This window comes from Cupressus sempervirens, chromosome 10 (assembly GCF_028749045.1).
Source record: "Cupressus sempervirens isolate cs-2001-9-10 chromosome 10, ASM2874904v1, whole genome shotgun sequence".
In the NCBI taxonomy this organism is placed as follows: Eukaryota; Viridiplantae; Streptophyta; class Pinopsida; order Cupressales; family Cupressaceae; genus Cupressus; species Cupressus sempervirens.
The window spans coordinates 986,177,010-986,196,670 of NC_143127.1; the positions used below are offsets into that span (position 1 = coordinate 986,177,010).

Here is a 19,661-nt window from a genome sequence, read left to right on the forward strand (position 1 = left end):
AGTTATCATTGTGAATTATGTTCTTATGTTACTAACCAATGTAATGCATTCTTGTTTTAAGTAAGCAGATTTTAAACTAGTTGGTATTACCAAGTTTTACAATGATTGTAGTCAATTGTTCCACCTCATATAATACACATAAATACTATCTTAAACCAAAATATTCGTGCACTTTGAAACTTAAACACACTATCCAACTCCACTTCATACTTTAATCATATTGCTGAAAAAGATTGGAACTTCAAGAACCACACAGATACTTAACCATCAGACAAGCCCCTTAACAATCAACACTATAATCTTTTATCTTTGGCAGTAACTTGACTGCCCTGCAACTCTTGTTCTTATTGCTTATGCTAACCACCAGTGTCCTTGTTAAACCTATTGCATTTAGTTATTTTATTTACTCCTATAGCATGTACAATCGATGCCTAGCATTGTAATTTTCTCTCCTCCCACCAACTTGGACATTTTTCAACATATAGCTTATCCCTCTCGAGTCTTAGTTGAGCATGATTCTTTATATTCTCCCCTACTTTCCTCCTATTCACATTAGGTTTTGGTTTGATAGTAGAATCGTTTATATTCCCCCCTACTTTCCTCCTTTCACAAATTTGAGATCATCGAGACGCCCAGTTTGCGGTTTGATTTTTCCCCACTTTCTCCTTCCCAGATCATACCATCCTTATCATGTATATTTGCGTGATTATGTATCTTCTTTTCCCTTGTTCTTTGCTTCTTCACTGGTTAGGTCAGCACTGAATGTGGTATATTAGTTTAGTATAGCCTCCCTGTTTTCTTTTGTCTTTCCTCTTTACGCTTTTTGTTCTCTCTTCTGGTTATGGTTTTGTTTGCTCTAATGGTTTGATAATCGATCTGAATCTTATCTTATTCTAATCGAAAAGTATATTCTCGATTCTCCCACAATCCTTGGGTTACGGATGCATTCCCCTTCGTTATTATATCCTATAAGACGGATAAGATAAATGATGTAATAACTCGGGGGATTCAATGAGTCCCAAGATCAATTAGGTATGGTCACGTTCAAGTCCTTATTCTCTTCTATTCAATTGTCACTTGTTCAACATTGTCATCTGTCTGGCTGGATAGATCAACAACCTATGTTCCTCAAACCTCAATTTTTATAATTGATTATGTTGTAGACAAGAGTATGAAGATTTCTTAACAAGAATTAGCTAGGAAGTTAGCATGTCATTACCATCTCAAGGAGAATTTCATGTTTATTTGTTTTTGTTTTAGGAAAGTATTTTCTCTCCATTTTGAATTAGGATTAATATAGAATTTTACTAATGAAATTAATAGAAGATACTTGAGAATTTTATTAAATATTCACGCTATTTTATTGTTCATCTTGGAAAGGACTAAGTTTATAGGTTGGTTTGTTTTTTATCCATTACAATAGATGTTTAAGTTCACCACTTTCAAATAGAAGATGGATTCGAATATTAATCTTACTAAAGAAATATTAATAGCTTGAGTTGGAATTAAATCATTAAAATAGCTAGTTTCTTTAAAAATACTAGCAACAAATCTTAGTCAAAACCCAATTATGTTACAAGAGCTGGAAAAAGCACATTTGAAAACTTTAATTTCATCAAGCAAACAAAGGCAAACTACAAATTTATCAATTTATTCAAAGATACATATGTACAATATTTTGGCCCAAAGCCTTTCACTAATCAAAAGAAAAGAAAAAAAAATCTACATCAGCGCCCAAGTGCCAAAATACAAAATTCTAGAGATGCAAAAATTAGACAAAGCAACTTTTCCTAAAAAATAAACATTGTCAAAATTGACCTCAAGCAATGTCAATCTTCATTCCTTGGCCCTTATGGTTGCCTTTGTCCCTTATGGTTGCCTTTGTGGCATTGGAATGTGCTTCTGGTCATGCTTTCTTCCTTGTACTATTTGATGATACTCCAAAACTAAAGAATGAACTCATAAACTTCACAATATGACCTAAGACAAAAACTAAACACAAAAAAGTCCCCTTTTGCACTGGGGCCATGTGTGATTACATCACAACATGATCTAATAATATAAAGCTTTTCAACACTGTACTCCATAAAACTTGAGCATATTTACAATGGAACAATATGTCGGATATTTTTGTTACATTACAATCCAAAAAAAAAGCTAATTTTGGGAAGCAACTGAGATATTTGCCAAAAACCTACAAGGTTGCCTTTCTTTAAAGCACATGGTATGTTGATTTGACCAAAAAGTCACCCTTGGGTTCTTGCTCGAAATACACTTATGATCCCTTTTAGAATTTGGACTTTAGCTTGCTTTAACAACTTTTGCAACTCCATCGCCTTCTACAACATGTGGGGCTGGTTGAGACAGCACTGTAAGATATTCTTCTATGATTTCAAAGGGGATAATTAGTATGCAACCCAAAATCTAGAAAACATCATAGAGCTAACCAAAAAAATCTAAAGGCTAGATGTAGTGCTAGTGGTTCATACACCAACCATATATCCTCCCAAAACCAAATCCTATAGCCATCCCCAAGCTAATATTTGAGGCCTATCTAAATGATATTCTCACTTAAAGGATATTCCACTTGGGAAGGACCCTATAAAGTTTCTCATAATTAGATATTTTGGCACTCCTGTTACACCAATCAGCATTGTGTAGTGCAAACTTCCAACCCTTACAGCCAAGAGAGCAATTTTCATTTGTGTCATGCTTTTATAGACTTGAGTCAAGGCCCTTATAGAACATTCTTTATTGCAGTTTTAGACCAGAGATGCTTGGAAGCCTATATGAACTCATGTCAGCAAGACAGGAAGAAAATGGGATACTTGGATCTATGGAATAAGAGAAACAGTTATAAATTGAAATAACCCCTTTTAAAGTTCTATGTATTTTGTCTCGATAAGAAAAGAATCTGAATTGCCAACTTGAAAGGTAATTTAAGAAATGTAAGAAAGTGTTGTATTTATCAAATGATCATTTAGGTATGCATAAATAAAACAATGTGACAAGCAAACAAGATCTTAATGAAACGACCTTTCAGGTTGAAGACATGGGATTAGTAATAGCATAGACATACTACATTACAATATTATATCTCATAATATCATGGCCATGATGATAGGCACATTCTCAGTACTATTACAGTAGTCCATCTCATAGGATTAAAAAATATGGCCATCAGCAATAATATATAATAGAGCAGAAGCTGCATCCATAGCTCAAAGCAAGATGTCTCTATACACACTTTTACATCTGCAAATGCACACAAATTTGAGCTATTGCAAACTGCCTTCACATCTAAAACTTCAATGACATCATCCAGAAACAGAGGGATGAAGCATGTCAGGTGAAAGGGAAACAACACTAAAGCCTGCAAAGAAAATAAAATGAACAAGATGGCAACTTTGGATTTCTACAATTAAAGGAAAATATTTGTCAATAATCTAATGCTCTTTAACACATTCTATTAGTACCAATAGACATAATAAATTTGTCCTCAGAGCTAAGATCTTCATATGGCTTTAGTTTGCTTGCGCTTTGATTTGTTCTTAGGCAGCTTCTGAGTATCCATCTTTTGACGCGTAGCTTCAAATTCTTCTTCTGTTGGCTCCTCAGGTTGGTCACTAGAACCTCCATATTTTGCTACAAGTGATGAAAACATTGAATCCATTCTCTGTTTCCTATCAGTTTGCCGTTGGGATATGAGTGCCATGAGGTCTGATTCAGCAGCTCCCTTCCTTTTCCTTGCATAAACATTGCCACTCATTAATTGGGATCAAGAAGCAATGCACAACTGTTGATAACACAAACCTCTTGACTACCTATATCTATAAAGAAAGTATAGTATTAAAAAAATCAAAGAATACCTGGGTGGACGTTTGAGAGGGCTGTGGGGTGCCTGTGTTTTCTCCACTTCTGCACCCCATTGGCGATATGATTTCCATTCCTTCACTTGTCCTGAAAAGCTTATTAATCACATAAATGAATATTCAATTACAAGCTAAATCAACTAAAACATAAATATCTTCAATTAAAGATTCCAATATATTAAAACATACTTTGCACAAAGATGACAAAGTGTAATATAGTTGCTACAATATTGCCCAAAATTTGGAATCATATTACAATCTAGTCAATGATAAAGTAAGAAATTGAGAATTTGGTCACTTCATTAAATGATGGATGCATATCATTTCATATAATGACTTGCTACAATTAATGACAAGTGATAAACAAGTCTCCAAGGAGTGTAGCTGGTGACTTATTAAAACAACCATCTCTTCCCACCTTATATTGGTTATGCATCAGTTATGTGTTGGTGTTTGGATTGCTCTTTACTTGAACTTGATTTACATGATTTTGGTTATCTAGGGGAAAGGACTCAACAGTTGTCAATCCTCACTCTGCACACCCTAAGCCCCTAAATAATACATCAAATTCTTACCAAAAAAAAAAGGTTTCTTCCCATTCGATTTAAGAGCTTAAAGCCATTACCATATTTTGCATAGTTATAACAACTCCAAGACAAGTTGTTATGTGCACAAAGGTCCAAAAGTGGTCATTTGGAGGTGTCACCCAATATCTTTCATAAACACCCCAATAACCATGCATTACAACCACCACAAAATTTACACAATTGCTCCAATACATATTCTTCTAATAAATGTTTCTACCAATATTTATTCACAATGCCTAAATAACTATGCACATGGTGACCAAAAAAGTTACACAACTCTAATTAAATATCTACTTGTTAACTACAAATGCGCAAGTGGGCAAACTATTGGTGCATTTTTGGAATATTTTAGTAGCTTTTGTTTTTTTATGGAGGTCCTCCACAAAATATTTGTAGCAACCCAATAAGGGAGCACAAACCTTACAGTTGAGAGCCAAGGACTAAGGGATATCCATTCCGCAAAATTCACCAAGAGCAAAATCTCAACCTCATCCCTTTTCAATGTTGGAGCCAAGCATTCAACAAGACTTGATCCCTAGTGGGCTCTTTAAGAACCTTTCAACTGCATAGATAGACCAAGGGTCTATTGACAAAAGTTTATGACAATGATAAAGTATCATTGTTGGCTTGGGATAAAATTAGTAAGCCAAGATATAGTGGGGGTGCATGGATCAAAAATTGGAAAATGATGAATGAACCTCTAGGAGCTAAGCTTGTGTGGGAGATGTATAGTAAACCGAATTAAAGATGGGCTCAAAATCTAAATAAGAAATATTTAGGGGAAGGATGGAGGGATAGCATTTTGAAGACTGTTGACCCCCCAGAGGTTCAGCTCTTTGGAATTCTATTGTTGGTTGCCAATCAATCATCACTAATCATGTTTTGCAACAAATTGGGGATGGGAGGAAGGCAGGCTTTTGGGGAGATTATTCGGAGGGAAAGGAATCAATGGAGACTCTATTGAATGATGGGGAAGTGATCAATGTAGCAAAATTAAGGTGGGATCATAAAGTTCAAGATTATATGGATTTGGAAAACATAGTAGATGTTTGTAGATTAGTAATTGGGGTGTTAGGTGGGTAAGAGGTGAGCCATTATTGTTTCGAGGGATAAAATCAGTGGAAATTGAAATATCCCCAATGCTCCAAGAATCAACATCGTTACAAAGTGTTCAAATTATGACTCCAATGCAACTTGAACGATCAAAATAAGAGTCCAAACGACCAAGTTATGGCCAATCAAAGTTTGGTCAAACTAGGAACAAAGGCCATAAAAAGGTGAAAATTAATCATCTCAAAAGTGGTCAACAATGGATTTCAAATTGAAGAACTCATCAAGAGCTTTCCAATGACATTCATTTCATCAAAAAACAAAGACCAAATGTAGAAGTTATGGCAATTTGAAGTTCAGGCAAAAATATGGATTCTAATGACTGATGACATCACCATTAAAATCAACATGGGGACATGGCACATTGGGAATTGAGTAGCAAAAATAAGTTGAGGAGATTCCAACTCCCCAACCTCCAAATCTAAACCATCCTCCTTAACCGATACACCACACATGTCATTTACTATTTTATGGAGGGAACTCATTTTTTATTGAAAAAAGCAACCAAATGGAGAATCCACATTAATTACCACTTAATGGGGAAAGAAACTATAATCCACACTAATCACCAACCATTGCAATATTTGCACTCACAATCTAAGTTGCAACAAAGTAGGCACTTTAGGTGGATGGATTTTCTACAACAGTTTCATTTGGTAAATAAGTATAAGAAGGGTGCCCATAACGAAGTAGCAGATATGCTCTCTAGACCTATTAAGAATGCTTTGATAATCCTTCAAAATAGTTCTATGGTTCATGAAATTTTTCAAGAACAATATGGTAATGATGAGAACTTCAAGGATATCTATGCAACTTTAATCCAAGGTAAACATGTAGAAGAGAAAGAAAGATGAACAAGCACATGTAATCCGAGAAGCACATACCTCTTTGATTGCAAGACATTTTGAAGTAAGACATTGGCTCAATTGCAAAAATATTGTTATTGGCCCCGTATGCCAAAAATAATCAAAGTATATAAAAGGATGTAATGTGTGCAACTAGTAAACCAAAATTAGGTTTGTACACACCTTTACCTATACCATCTCGTCCATGAGAAAGTGTGTCCATGGACTTTGTGGCGGGTTTACCTATGTCCAAGAAGGGTCATGATTATTTGTATGTAGTAGTTGATTGGTTCAGCAAAATGTGTATTTTAATGCCTTGTAAACAATAAGTCACTATTGAACTAATAGCTCATTTGTACTCTCAATTTGTATGGTTTCATTTTGGGTTACCTACTTCTATTGTCTCAAATCAAGATTCTCAATTCTTGGGGGAATTTTGGTCATCTTTGTGGGGACTCATGGACACCGAGCTGAAGAAGAGTACAACCTTTCATCCACAGACTGACAAACAAACAGAGGTAGTCAACAAGACAGTTGTTCATCAACTCAAAGGTTATTGCAGTAAGCACCTTGAGTTGTGGGATGAAAGTCATCATTATGTGCAACATGCTTACAATCATGCAACACACTCTTCTACAAAGAGGTCTCCTTTTGAGACTTGCTTCGATTACTTGCCTAAGACACCAATGGATTTTGCTTTTGGGAAGGACAATGTTGTAGATGGACGTCATGATGTAGAAAAGGCTTTGATGTTCATCCAGAAGGTCCAAGCAATCCATCAAGCAACAGAAGCACACTTGGAACAAAGCCAAGCAAAATACAAGGCTCGCCATGATAAGCATCACATCAATCACCATTTCCAAGTTGGTAATTGAGTTTGGTTACATATCAAAAAGGAAAGAATGCAAGGTGAAGGAAAGAAGCTCAAGCCTATTCCATTATGGTCCTTTTGAGATCTTAGAAAAGATCAATACCAATGCCTTTTGCCTTAATCTTTCTCTATACATGCAATTTCACTTTGTATGAACCTACAAAGATCTTGGATAAAGACACAAACATTCAAGTTCCATCTATTGATGATCTTTCACCAAATTACATGTCAAAATTGCCAAAAGATGTCATCCTTGACAAGAATGTCAAGATATCACGAAGAGGACCCATTGAATACCTTCCAGTGGGATTGAAGGGGATGCATCCAAGCAAGGCAAGATAGATGGAGATTGGTTAAGTGAGGGAACCATACCCTCACCTACTTTCTAAGTGATCAAACTTTCAGAGGTCTGAAAGCTCTTCAATGGGGAGGCTTAATCTGGGGGATAAAAATCAATTGAAATTGATATGTCCCCAAAGCTCCAAGAATCAACATTGTTATGAAGTGTTCAAAATTATGACTCCAATACAACTTGAACAGTCAAAATCAAAATCCAAATGACCAAGTTATGGCCAGTCAAAGTTTGGTTAAATCAAGAACAAAGGTCATAAAATGGTGAAAAAATAATCATCTAAAAAGTGGTCAACAATGGATTTCAAATTGAAGAACTCGTCGAAAGCTTTCCAAATGTTTGTTTCATCAAAAACGGAGACCAAATGTAGAAGTTATGGCAATTTGAAGTTCAAGCAAAAATATAGATTTTGATGGCATATTGATGACATCACCATTACAATAAGTATGGTGACATGACACATTGGGAATCAAGTAGCAAGAATAAGTTGAGGAGATTCGAACTCCCCAACCTCCAAATCTAAACCATCCTCCTTAACCACTACACCACACATGTCATTTACTATTTTATGGAGGGAATTCATTTTTAACTAAAAAAAGCCATCAAATGGAGAATAGAGGCCAACAGGGATGGAACCTTTAACCACCGACCTCCAAAAATATAATATAAAAGCGCTATGCTATTTAAAGAATTTGATAAACATGCTAACTATATTTTATTTAAACTATCACCTATTCCGCCTATCTTAGTTAATAAGGACATGGGTTAAAACAAACCCCCAAAATTGCGCAGTGGACAATTAGTTGTAATTTGTAAAAGGGATATGGACGAGATTAGGTGTTTTAAATAGTGATTTTATAGTTTCAGGGGTTTAGCCTAATTATGGTTAATTTTATGTATAAAAAGAGGCATTAGTCCTTTGGAAAACCATCAAGGTGATGAGAAGGAGATTATGACTTGGGAGACTTGATGATTATTCTCGCACATTGTAGATTAATGTTGCAATTGTGCTTGAAGGGAAATATATCAAAACACTTGTAATTGATTCTAGAGCTAATCGAATTAGTCTCTCTATTAGAGCAGGACCCAAAGATGTAGTCCAACCCACAAACAAACTCTGTTATCAATTGTGTTTTGTCTTCTCTCTTCTCTCTTTCTTTCAATCATTACCTTATTATGTTTTGTTTATTTAAGCATTTAATTTATGTTAATTCACTAAATAATGCTTTGAATTAACTTTATGTAATTATCTAAAGCATTCCTTTGTAATAGTCCTAGATCCTAATCAAATCAATTATTGGTACATAGGCAGCTAGAATGTTCTTTCCCCAAGCATTTTTGCATTGAGGCCCATTATTCATGGCTCACAAACAAAAAGATGGCTCTTCAACCCTCTCTTCTACAAATTTGTTTCAAACAAGTGCCTAAAATATAACTTTCAATGCACTTATTCAAGTTCATTAGTGCTATTGAAGTGTGTTGTGTCCTAACCACCCAACGAAGTTGCACACCAAGGCATCCATAAAAGCAAATGGTGTGGCTCATTAGAAAGTCAAATGCACAAATAATGTACATAGAGGTAGGTTGTGCAATATCTTCCTTGTGAAGGAATTCCTCATGTTAACAATTGCTTCCTTGTCATCTCTGACAATGAGTGGTAACTTGATACAAACCACCTCTCATGGCACATTTAGAGTTTTAAAGAAGTTACTTACAAAGAAAACTACACGATGTAAAGAGCATCCACCTAGACATGTAAAAAGTTAAAAATTTGATTGTTACACACCAAAGCAGCATCCTTGAAGTCACCTCTTTCTCTCTATATATACCCTAATCACCCTCTCTACCCCTATCCCTAATTTCTTTCTATTAAGTTTCTATTAAAAAACTTATTAGGATCTCTCTCTCTCTCTCTCTCTCTCTCTCTCTCTCTCCCCTCATAAATTATCAAAAAAAAAGCTCTTTAAACTGCACTTGGAATTGAGTGCCTACATAACTACAAAAAACACCTTGCCTATGTAGATCAATCACAAGATTGAATGTCAATTTTTTACAACCATGCTGCATGACACACCAAACCAGAAAAATCAACTTCACAACCTCATTTCCACATTAATCATATGATTTGAGCCTTTACCTCTTCATGGTTGTTTTCTTCTATGTCAATCTCATAGGTGTGCTCAAATAAATCATGGCAACACAATATCAACATCCCCTAGTGCCAATTCCACAACATTATATTTGAGGCAAATTATAAAGAAAACCTAATCCACAAAATTATTTAGAATCCTAAAACAGATTTTCTTTGCTTTAGCAAATCAAGATACAAACTACTGAAACAATTTTAAAAACATAAAGTTCAAGTATCAAAACAGATTTCCTTTCACAGGAAAAAAACAATCTTGCACCAATACCAATGCTCTTACTTAAAACAAATTAAAATGCTAGAGAATGTTTAAAAAAATTACAAAAGAATATTTTTTAATAATACTGGAAATGTTTGTAGCATGACAATATGCAATCAGTTCTTAAAAAGCAACATTCAGAGAGTGAAAAGGAAAACACACCTGCTTCTATTGCTGCATCAATTACATCCTTGAAGCGGTGGTTATCCAACTTTGGTTCACAACACATCAGGCAATCAAAGACTCTACAGAGTATGTCCCTTAATCAGTCACTTTCCAAATCATGTACATCTTTCTTAATAGAAAATCATGTTCAATGGGATTACAATATATTTCAAATTCATCCATAAAGAAATGTAGGGGCTCAAAGCTAATACCTATTCATTTTGCCTTTGAACTCTGTATAGAGATCTAGAAGATCTTTTTTTTCCTCCTCCGACCCTCTATATTTTGCTTCAAAGTCTAAAATATCTTGCTCAGTGACCTAAAACAGATCACAAAAGCTCATGCTTGTCATAAAAATAAAATTAAAAAACACCACATAAACACCCTACAGTATCACAGCCTAGAAAATTCACATCAGAGAAACTACGAGTACAGTTTTAAAGACAAGATTTAGCTACAATCAATGTCATTAAATCTGGACAACTTCAGTTCATTTCCAACTGGGCCAGGAGTTTTTAGACCAGAAAAATGTCTGATTCAAGCTAGACTTTATTAATCCTAGAGAAAGTATATTATTTTTATTTCTCATTTTTTATATGGACATTTACATATTTTTGACCTTCAAAACAAATAGAATTTTTCAAACCTATGGCTGCACCATATGCATTGTTTATAATTTAAATATGCCTAGTATCTAAATTCTAAATTTCATAAATCAGCATATGACTGGCATTAGTCACCTCTTTGTACAAGGTCCTGAGAAAATTGCATAGATTATGAATTGCATCCCCAGCAAGATCCTGAAAATTTGAATAGCAATCGAACATAACCCTCATAGAAAATAGGTGCACCAAATCCAAGACATAAAAATAGACCACATCAGACAACAATTTACCTGGTCATCAACACAACCAGTCTCATCATATAGTTTTCTCTTCTCTGGATTTCCAAGTATTGACATGACTTTTTGCAATTTCTGGAACTTCTCATTGGCATTCTACAATTCCAAAATCGAGATCAATGATAGTCCACCAAACATATATAAATGATGAAAGAGTATTCTCTTTATTGTAAGTTCTGTATTTCCTCGAAGTTTCCTTTTAAGTATAAATGGAAAAATCCACACATACCTCATCATTTTGATTTTTGTCAGGATGCAGCTGTAATGCCAACCTGTGGTAAGCCTTTTTAATTTCCTGTTGAGATGCAATCCTGTCCACTCCAAGAACCTGCCACCCCCAGCGAATGCAATCATTCAAAAACAGAAAAAGACATGCCACTTTTTCAAGTGGAATGAGCAAAGCATAATAAAATGTTTGCAAACATAACATAATTCTAAAACAATCAGCAGTAGTCCAAAAAGATACATTAACTTTGCCAAGAAAGGGACCCTAAAACCAAACATTTCACACAAATAAAAACATTGAACCAGAACACAAGTAATGCTTACCCAAACTGTACAGTGATTAAAAAGGTCAGGTGTCACAGCCATATTGACATGTCAGTTAACAACTATCAATTACAGAAAAAACAGAAGGTGGCAACTTATTTGAATAGGCTACCACACATATCAAAAGCCCTGAATGAAGCAAAAACTCTTTCTCAACAATATATTGGAAAACTATACAGACAGATATTTTCAACAAATATACACATATATATCCTTTCCAACATTCAAATCATCATAAGCTGGCTCAATTCCTGAAAACGATTGTATATCTGAGACTGAAGTAAGTTTCCTATGCTAACTATCCCTAACTAATTCACTTCTCATCCATTTAACAGAATTTTGATTGTAGAGAGCAGATTTGCACAATCCATAGAATACTTAGAATATTTCTGAATTCAATTGTGTTACTATTTTTGCATCAACATTTCAGATCATACTCTGTGATCTATTATCAGGATGAAGAAAGATAGAGAGCATGCAAAAATAGTAACAGAATTGAATCCAGAAACATTCTAAGAATTTTAATTACCAAGGATGTTTGAAAAACAAGTTTTGTCACCCCTCCCCAGTATTTTTCATCAAGTTTCTGAGATGTTGGAAATAACTGGGAACAGATCAAGCTTCAAAATATATCCAAACCAATCCTCCAAAAAAAAACAGTAATAGCTAAGCAACAGTGTATGAAGTAATTACATTAACAATCAGTTTGGCTTCTTATGCACTGGGTTTGTGTTCTAACTATCAAAAAGCATCTTTTAACTTCCAAAAAACTGTATATTATCCACCAATCATCTGAGACAACTTCTCAGACGCATATCAAAAAAAAAAAAAAATTGAGCATAATGTTTCCAAACAGCCCCAAGAAGAACAGTAAATTTTTCAATCAGAGTTCAGACACCATGTATTGTGATCTGTGACTTCGCAATTGTTAAATAGATGACAAATCTTCAATTGAATTCATGCTTATGAACAGCACAAAAAAATTGGTCTAAACCTTTCAGTCAGAGGCAAGCCACAATCTCACATTTCCTCAATTAGCTCCTTACACAACCAGAAAAACTCTAGAATACAAATCTCATATGGATAAATTCTAATTGGCAAGTTTCCACGTTTTATAAATAAAAATTAAAAAGTATCAATACCATACATTAACCATTCAAGCAAAAAACAAATCATTTTTCAAAGCTATTTAACAGGCAGAAAATACAATGTTCCAACTGCAACAAGCAGAAGGTATAACAGCCCCAAGAATCATTATAAATTTTTAAATCAGAGTCCAGACATCATATATATTGTGTCTTTGCAATTGTCACAAAGATGACAATTTTTCAATTGAAACCATATTTTCAGAATAGCCCAAGAGAAGTGCTTAAAACTTTTTCGGCTAGAGGCAGCTCACTATCTCACATTTCCTCAATTATCCCCTTCCACAACCAGAAAAAACTCTGGAATACAGAGCTTATATAGGTAAATTATAATTGGCAAGCTTTCACATTTTATACATACATATCAACACCATATACATCTAACAATCAAGCATAAGACAAATCATTTTTCAGAGCTATTTAACAGGCAGGAAATATAATGTTCCAACCACAACAGGCAGAAGGTATAGCATTCCAAACATAACATGTAGAAAATATAACATCCTAACCATAGCAGTTCTCACAAAATCAAAAAAATGAACAAGAACAGTTTTTAAGTTTTCCAACAGGCATATCTATGATGCTGCTGAGATTTTGATCTCAATGACATACTTTTGAGTTTCAACCTTTTTGAAAGTTGAGAAAACACATGCATTCAATCTAAACAAACTAAACAGGCAGCTCATACAAGTATTCGCCATTGTACTATCTGATGTGATATTGAGTTTATCCATTTTGAACTGCCAAAGGATTTAATGACAGTCAAATTCAAGACATAGCTAAAAACAACATTCTGCAACAAGCCTTACATACCAGCCACCAGATATCAGACAATATTCGCAACCTAGGATTTATATCTTTTCGCAAGATGATTAAAAAAATTCTTAAAGGATCCAGGTCACTGCCAGCATCAAGTAAAAAAAAGATTATTTTATGAGGGAATCAGACAGAGAAAATGGAGTAGATCCTCTAAAGGAGATTTGGGAAATGAAGTTCTGCAAGAATTTTATAACATAACAAGGAGAGCTATGCAACTTCATCTATGGAAGAGTCTGTAAATCCCATGAATATGGGGAAGCCAGTTAAAATATTTCAGGCATTAGGAGGACTTCTGCAATCAGATAGAAGTAGAAAAAAGAGTTAAATAAGAAAAAGAAGGATATGTTATATGGAGTATTGAGGATAGAGGTAGAAAGGCAAACCCTTCCATTAGGACTTGAGATTGAGTTGGAGAATGATGACAATGGTGGATATTTAGCATAGTTACACCACCTAGGGGAGAGGGGGGGGCAAGTTTCTTGGATGGGGGGACAAAGGGGCCTTAACTTGGGGATGGCAAGGGGACAGGGGATTCATATATACTATACATATGGTACTTAGTATGCTAGTTATGAAAAGATGTTTTGCAATATAAGATACAAAGATGTAAAAGAGTAAATACTTGAACACTGCATTGAATTGGAATGTGGAACATTGAACATTAATAGTTCAACAAATAATCAACACTGGAACATCCACCCACCCTTGGCCAAGAAATCTGGTCGCACTGCTGGGTACAGGAGAAACAGTCCGCAAGTCCCAGGTCCATTCCCATCTCCAGGACGTGGGGCAAAATGGGTGGGTTGAGGGTGGGAGGGGTGAAATGTCTCCATGTTACTATGATATTTACCTTTAAAGCTAGAGGCAGCAAATGATTTGTATGGACACAAATCCTACAAAAGAGTATACTGAGGAATTCCGAATTAAATATAAAGCATTCCTTCATAAAAAGGAATTTGGATATGGATAGGTCGGTAACAGCTGAAAAAAAGGAGGAAATAGAGCCTAGATGGAAGAATCCAATTAACAAGGAGCCGCTAGCAGTTTCAAATAATAAGAAACAAACATCGGCTTATTGCTGTCAGCATCTGAAAAAGATAAGCCACACTGAATTTAACTCTAGGAAGAAGGGTAGGAAATTAATGTCTCCACTTAGGAAACTGAATGGAGAGAAACTTGATCAAACTAAAATTACTTCTTACTGGAAAACAGGAAAGGAGATGAACCTTCCTAAGAGATCTTGAAGACACACATGGTTCATTAGGAGAAGAATGGTCCCTAATAAGCAACGCTGGTAATAGTGCTGCACCATTCAAGCCATTAGGAGTTTCAGATAATAACAAACATTGGGCTTACGGCAATCAACATCAGCAAAAGATAGATCAGACTGTGGTTTTAACTCGAGGAAGAAGTGTAGGAAACCTGTATCTCAGCTTAGGAAATTGAATGGAGAAGAACCTGCTCAAACTAAAATTACTTCTTACTAGAGAACAAGGAAAGGGAAGAACCTTCCTATGAGATCCTGAAGATACACTTGATTTGTTAGGGAAGAAAGGCCCCTAATGAGCAATGTGGTTATAGTGTTCTACCATTCAAGCCTAACAGCGCAGCTTCAGTAAAGGATATAGTTTAGGAAGTCTACAACGGATAGAGAGGAATATATAGCAGAGAAATAAAATAAGGATACAGTCAGGGAGTCCTCGAGGACATGGGAGGAATGTACAAAGGAAAGTTATGGCAGATACTATCCTCGATTTGAAATTCACATAGAATTTCTTCTCAGAATTTGGGATGTTTATATATGTGTGTGTGTGTGGCCTCTTTGGTGATGTGGGATTTAGATGTTGACTGCTTCAGTGAATGGAAGGTATCCAGTCAACAGAAGAAGGGGGGAGATGGGAATTATGTTAGAAAGTGAAATAATTTAAAAGAGGTGGACAGTTGACTAGACAAAAAGAACAGTTGATGAGGACAGCAGACTATACAAAAAGTATGATGATAAGGGACTATTTTTAAAAGTTGAACAGTTGAGTCACTTTATATTGTTTTGTATGGAAAAACTAGACTTTATATGGCTTTTAGTGGGGCAATCAATAAAAGGACAGATTTTATTGTAAAGGCTTATGAAGCATTCATCTCACAGATGCCACTCAAAATAAAGTAACATTAAAAATGACGCAATGCACAATCATTCAAATAGGTGGTTAATCTCATACAATTCACAAAGATGGTTCTGATTCTAAAACTCTCATTAGTAGGTTTTCTTGAAAAAGCATTACAGATTTCAAGCAATGGAGCCAGCTCTTCATCTCAAAACAAAAAAGAGGTTAAGACAGTCGGCTTTTTTGGGTGAGATCATCCAAGAGCAATGAAGCAAGACAGTGAATGATCTTGATGATTTCGCTTTGAGAGCCATGAAAATCATTGTAGAGGATGAGTGTATGCAAACAGACAATAGGTTTAGGGTTAATAGTGGCATTCTAGCAGTTTTTATTTGCCACACTGAATTTAACTCTAGGAAGAAGGGTAGGAAATTAATGTCTCCACTTAGGAAACTGAATGGAGAGAAACTTGATCAAACTAAAATTACTTCTTACTGGAAAACAGGAAAGGAGATGAACCTTCCTAAGAGATCTTGAAGACACACATGGTTCATTAGGAGAAGAATGGTCCCTAATAAGCAACGTTGGTAATAGTGCTGCACCATTCAAGCCATTAGGAGTTTCAGTTAATAACAAACATTGGGTTTACAGCAATCAACATCAGCAAAAGATAGATCAGACTGTGGTTTTAACTCGAGGAAGAAGTGTAGGAAACCTGTATCTCAGCTTAGGAAATTGAATGGAGAAGAACCTGCTCAAACTAAAATTACTTCTTACTAGAGAACAGGGAAAGGGAAGAACCTTCCTATGAGATCCTGAAGATACACTTGATTTGTTAGGGAAGAAAGGCCCCTAATAAGCAATGTGGTTATAGTGTTCTACCATTCAAGCCTAACAGCGTAGCTTCAGTAAAGGATATAGTTTAGGAAGTCTACAACGGATAGAGAGGAATATATAGCAGAGAAGTAAAATAAGGATACAGTCAGGGAGTCCTCGAGGACATGGGAGGAATGTACAAAGGAAAGTTATGGCAGATACTGTCCTTGATTTGAAATTCACATAGAATTTCTTCTCAGAGTTTGGGATGTTTATATATATGTGTGTGTGTGGCCTCTTTGGTGATGTGGGATTTAGATGTTGACTGCTTCAGTGAATGGAAGGTATCCAGTCAATAGAAAAAAGGGGGAGATGTGAATTATGTTAGAAAGTGAAATAGTTTAAAAGAGGTGGACAGTTGACTAGACAAAAAGAACAGTTGATGAGGACAGCAGACTATACAAAAAGTATGATGATAAGGGACTATTTTTAAAAGTTGAACAGTTGAGTCACTTTATATTGTTTTGTATGGAAAAACTAGACTTTATATGGCTTTTAGTGGGGCAATCAATAAAAGGACAGATTTTATTGTAAAGGCTTATGAAGCATTCATCTCACAGATGCCACTCAAAATAGAGTAACATTAAAAATGACGCAATGCACAATCATTCAAATAGGTGGTTAATCTCATACAATTCACAAAGATGGTTCTGATTCTAAAACTCTCATTAGCAGGTTTTCTTGAAAAAGCATTACAGATTTCAAGCAATGGAACCAGCTCTTCATCTCAAAACAAAAAAGAGGTTAAGATAGTTGGCTTTTTTGGGTGAGATCATCCAAGAGCGATGAAGCAAGACAGTGAATGATCTTGATGATTTCGCTTTGAGAGCCATGAAAATCATTGTAGAGGATGCGTGTATGCAAACAGACAATAGGTTTAGGGTTAATAGTGGCATTCTAGCAGTTTTTATTTCTATGTTCTTGGTTATGAGGATGTCCAAGCTAGAAGCTTTATAGATGTGCCGTGGGGTCTTTAAAAAGAATCTGTTAGGAGATTTCATGATGGCAGTAGGACATGTGGACAATAGCCTTAAAGTCGAAAGTCCCAGTGGATTATACAACTCATAATGGTCCTGGATTAGAATGTTCTACTTGAGTGGAACTAGTGAAGAGGCTGACTCTGTCTATGAGGGGTAAAAGGGTTTTTGAAGAATGAAAACCAACCATAGCAAGAAACATAGAATTTCTTTAAAATTGGTTAGGGCATAAGGCAGCTTCAGGGATTGATTGGTGGAAAACTTATCCTAATTGAGGAAGGGTGTGTTTCTGTTCCAGCAGTGAATGAGAAAGACCTAGAAAAGAAAAAGCTTGGACATTATGAGGAAAATAAAATGGATAAGTCGAGAAAAAGAAATTCTCAGATGAGGGGGATGAATTGATGAATGAAGTATTGGATGAATCCTCTATACCCTTGGAAGATTCGCTAGAGCCTGCATCATAAGAGTTATTTTGTTGACAGCAGTTTTCTAGAAGAGAAAAGAAAGAGAATAAGGTAACGAAGCAACTCTGGGTCTCAAAGACAACCTTGCAGGGCCTTCTTCAAGAGATGAGGAGTTTCTTCTTCACAAATAAGCAGCGATTTGATTATTCCCTGTTGTTAAGAGCTAATTTTAGGCAGAACTCTTAGTAATTTTATAGAAGGATAGCCCTTATTTTGTTTCAAAACTATCTTGGGGATTTTTGGTATGAATTTTGACAGTTAGGAGATCTTATCAAGGCCACGGTTATGGTTTTCTGAAATTATTTAGTAGACTTTTAAAATATTTGGATGTTTAGACTGGTTTCCATACCTGAAGATATTCAGGTAGTACTATGTTTGTACGCTTTTTGAGGCTCAGCTTGGTTTACAGAACATCGTGAACCGGACTGGTCTTCCTTTAAATATGTACATTTTCATTTCCATTATTAGTAATATAATTTGTTGGGTTTGGACTTTTACTGATTGGAACAAGAAAAGAAATAGCTCAATAAAATAAGAGAAAAAACCATTTAGATGCCCGAGACTTCCAGACAACATCAGCTCATATATTCGATTTCACTGCACTCAACTACGATGATCCACTAATAAGTACAAATGCAATCACCACCAGACCCCAGCCTTTTGATATGCCTGTATTAGTTGAAGTGGTCAATAGTTAAAAGCCATGAGCTACAACAGAGCCCAGTTACATTCTCATTTAGAGAAGGCTCAAAAGCAGGAAGAGCAAACCAATTGTTAGATAACGAAAGGCGAAACTAGATTGTTTCTCAAGACTGATCACAATTTCAAAACACAATAGATAATAAATTTGAAGTCATTTTCCAGACGAGAGTTCTTAGTTGACCAGGACAAAACGCTAGGTAGTTAGGGCACTTTTAAAAGACACTTTCTTGTTACTTAAGGTGCCGAAAGGCTTAATTCTGAGATCACTGGTACTGCATTAAAATCAGACAGGATGGAACCCCTATGGAGATTCTCTGTGCACCGATCTTTTAAACTTGGGCTCATCATAGGGAAGGGTACCTATTTTATCTCTATCCCTCACCAGCAGAAATCAAGAAAATCAACACAACCCAGTACAACTGCCCAGAGAAGGAACGCATACTGTCAAAACCGAAAATTTTAAAACTAGCAGCGATTCGATATACATAGGAATCTAACCTCATAAAGGCTGCCCTGTGTAGTATCGTTGGAGATGTTTTCAGGGTGTGAGCCGCTTCCTCCCTCCTCTGAGGCCGCACTTTGCTGTTTATTACTCTTCTTTGACTTTGCCATTCTGTGAATTCAAAGCGCGCTGCAAAATGTGCAAATACCGATGGTAATTTAACCAGAACTCCTTAGATGGCTCTCTTTAAATACTAAATGCATAGCAACTCTTCCCGCCCTTCCGAGACTTGTTTTGCCTCCAGCAGGAACTCTTCTCTTTTCAATTTTGTTTTTGCCTCCAACCAAATCAAGAGGGGTTTTGGATTCCTTAAAAAGTTAGGGTTTATAAAATTTATTAGGGCCCGTTTGGTTGCTGGCATAGGAATTGAAAATTAGAAGAGAAAAATGGAATAGGACTGGAATTAAATTCTATTTT

The 19,661-nt window shown here is 35.5% G+C and overlaps 1 pseudogene across 1 annotated transcript; it reads right to left on the reverse strand.

Moving 5' to 3' along the window:
• Positions 1-3,023: 3,023 nt before the first annotated feature.
• LOC149537274 (chaperone protein dnaJ 6-like) lies at positions 3,024-19,525 on the reverse strand (annotated as a pseudogene). Its single transcript, XR_016358122.1, has 8 exons — positions 19,241-19,525; positions 11,338-11,436; positions 11,103-11,204; positions 10,948-11,007; positions 10,420-10,526; positions 10,205-10,287; positions 3,870-3,960; positions 3,024-3,746 (listed from the first exon to the last, which is right to left on the reverse strand). The product of XR_016358122.1 is annotated as a chaperone protein dnaJ 6-like (transcript).
• Positions 19,526-19,661: the final 136 nt, after the last annotated feature.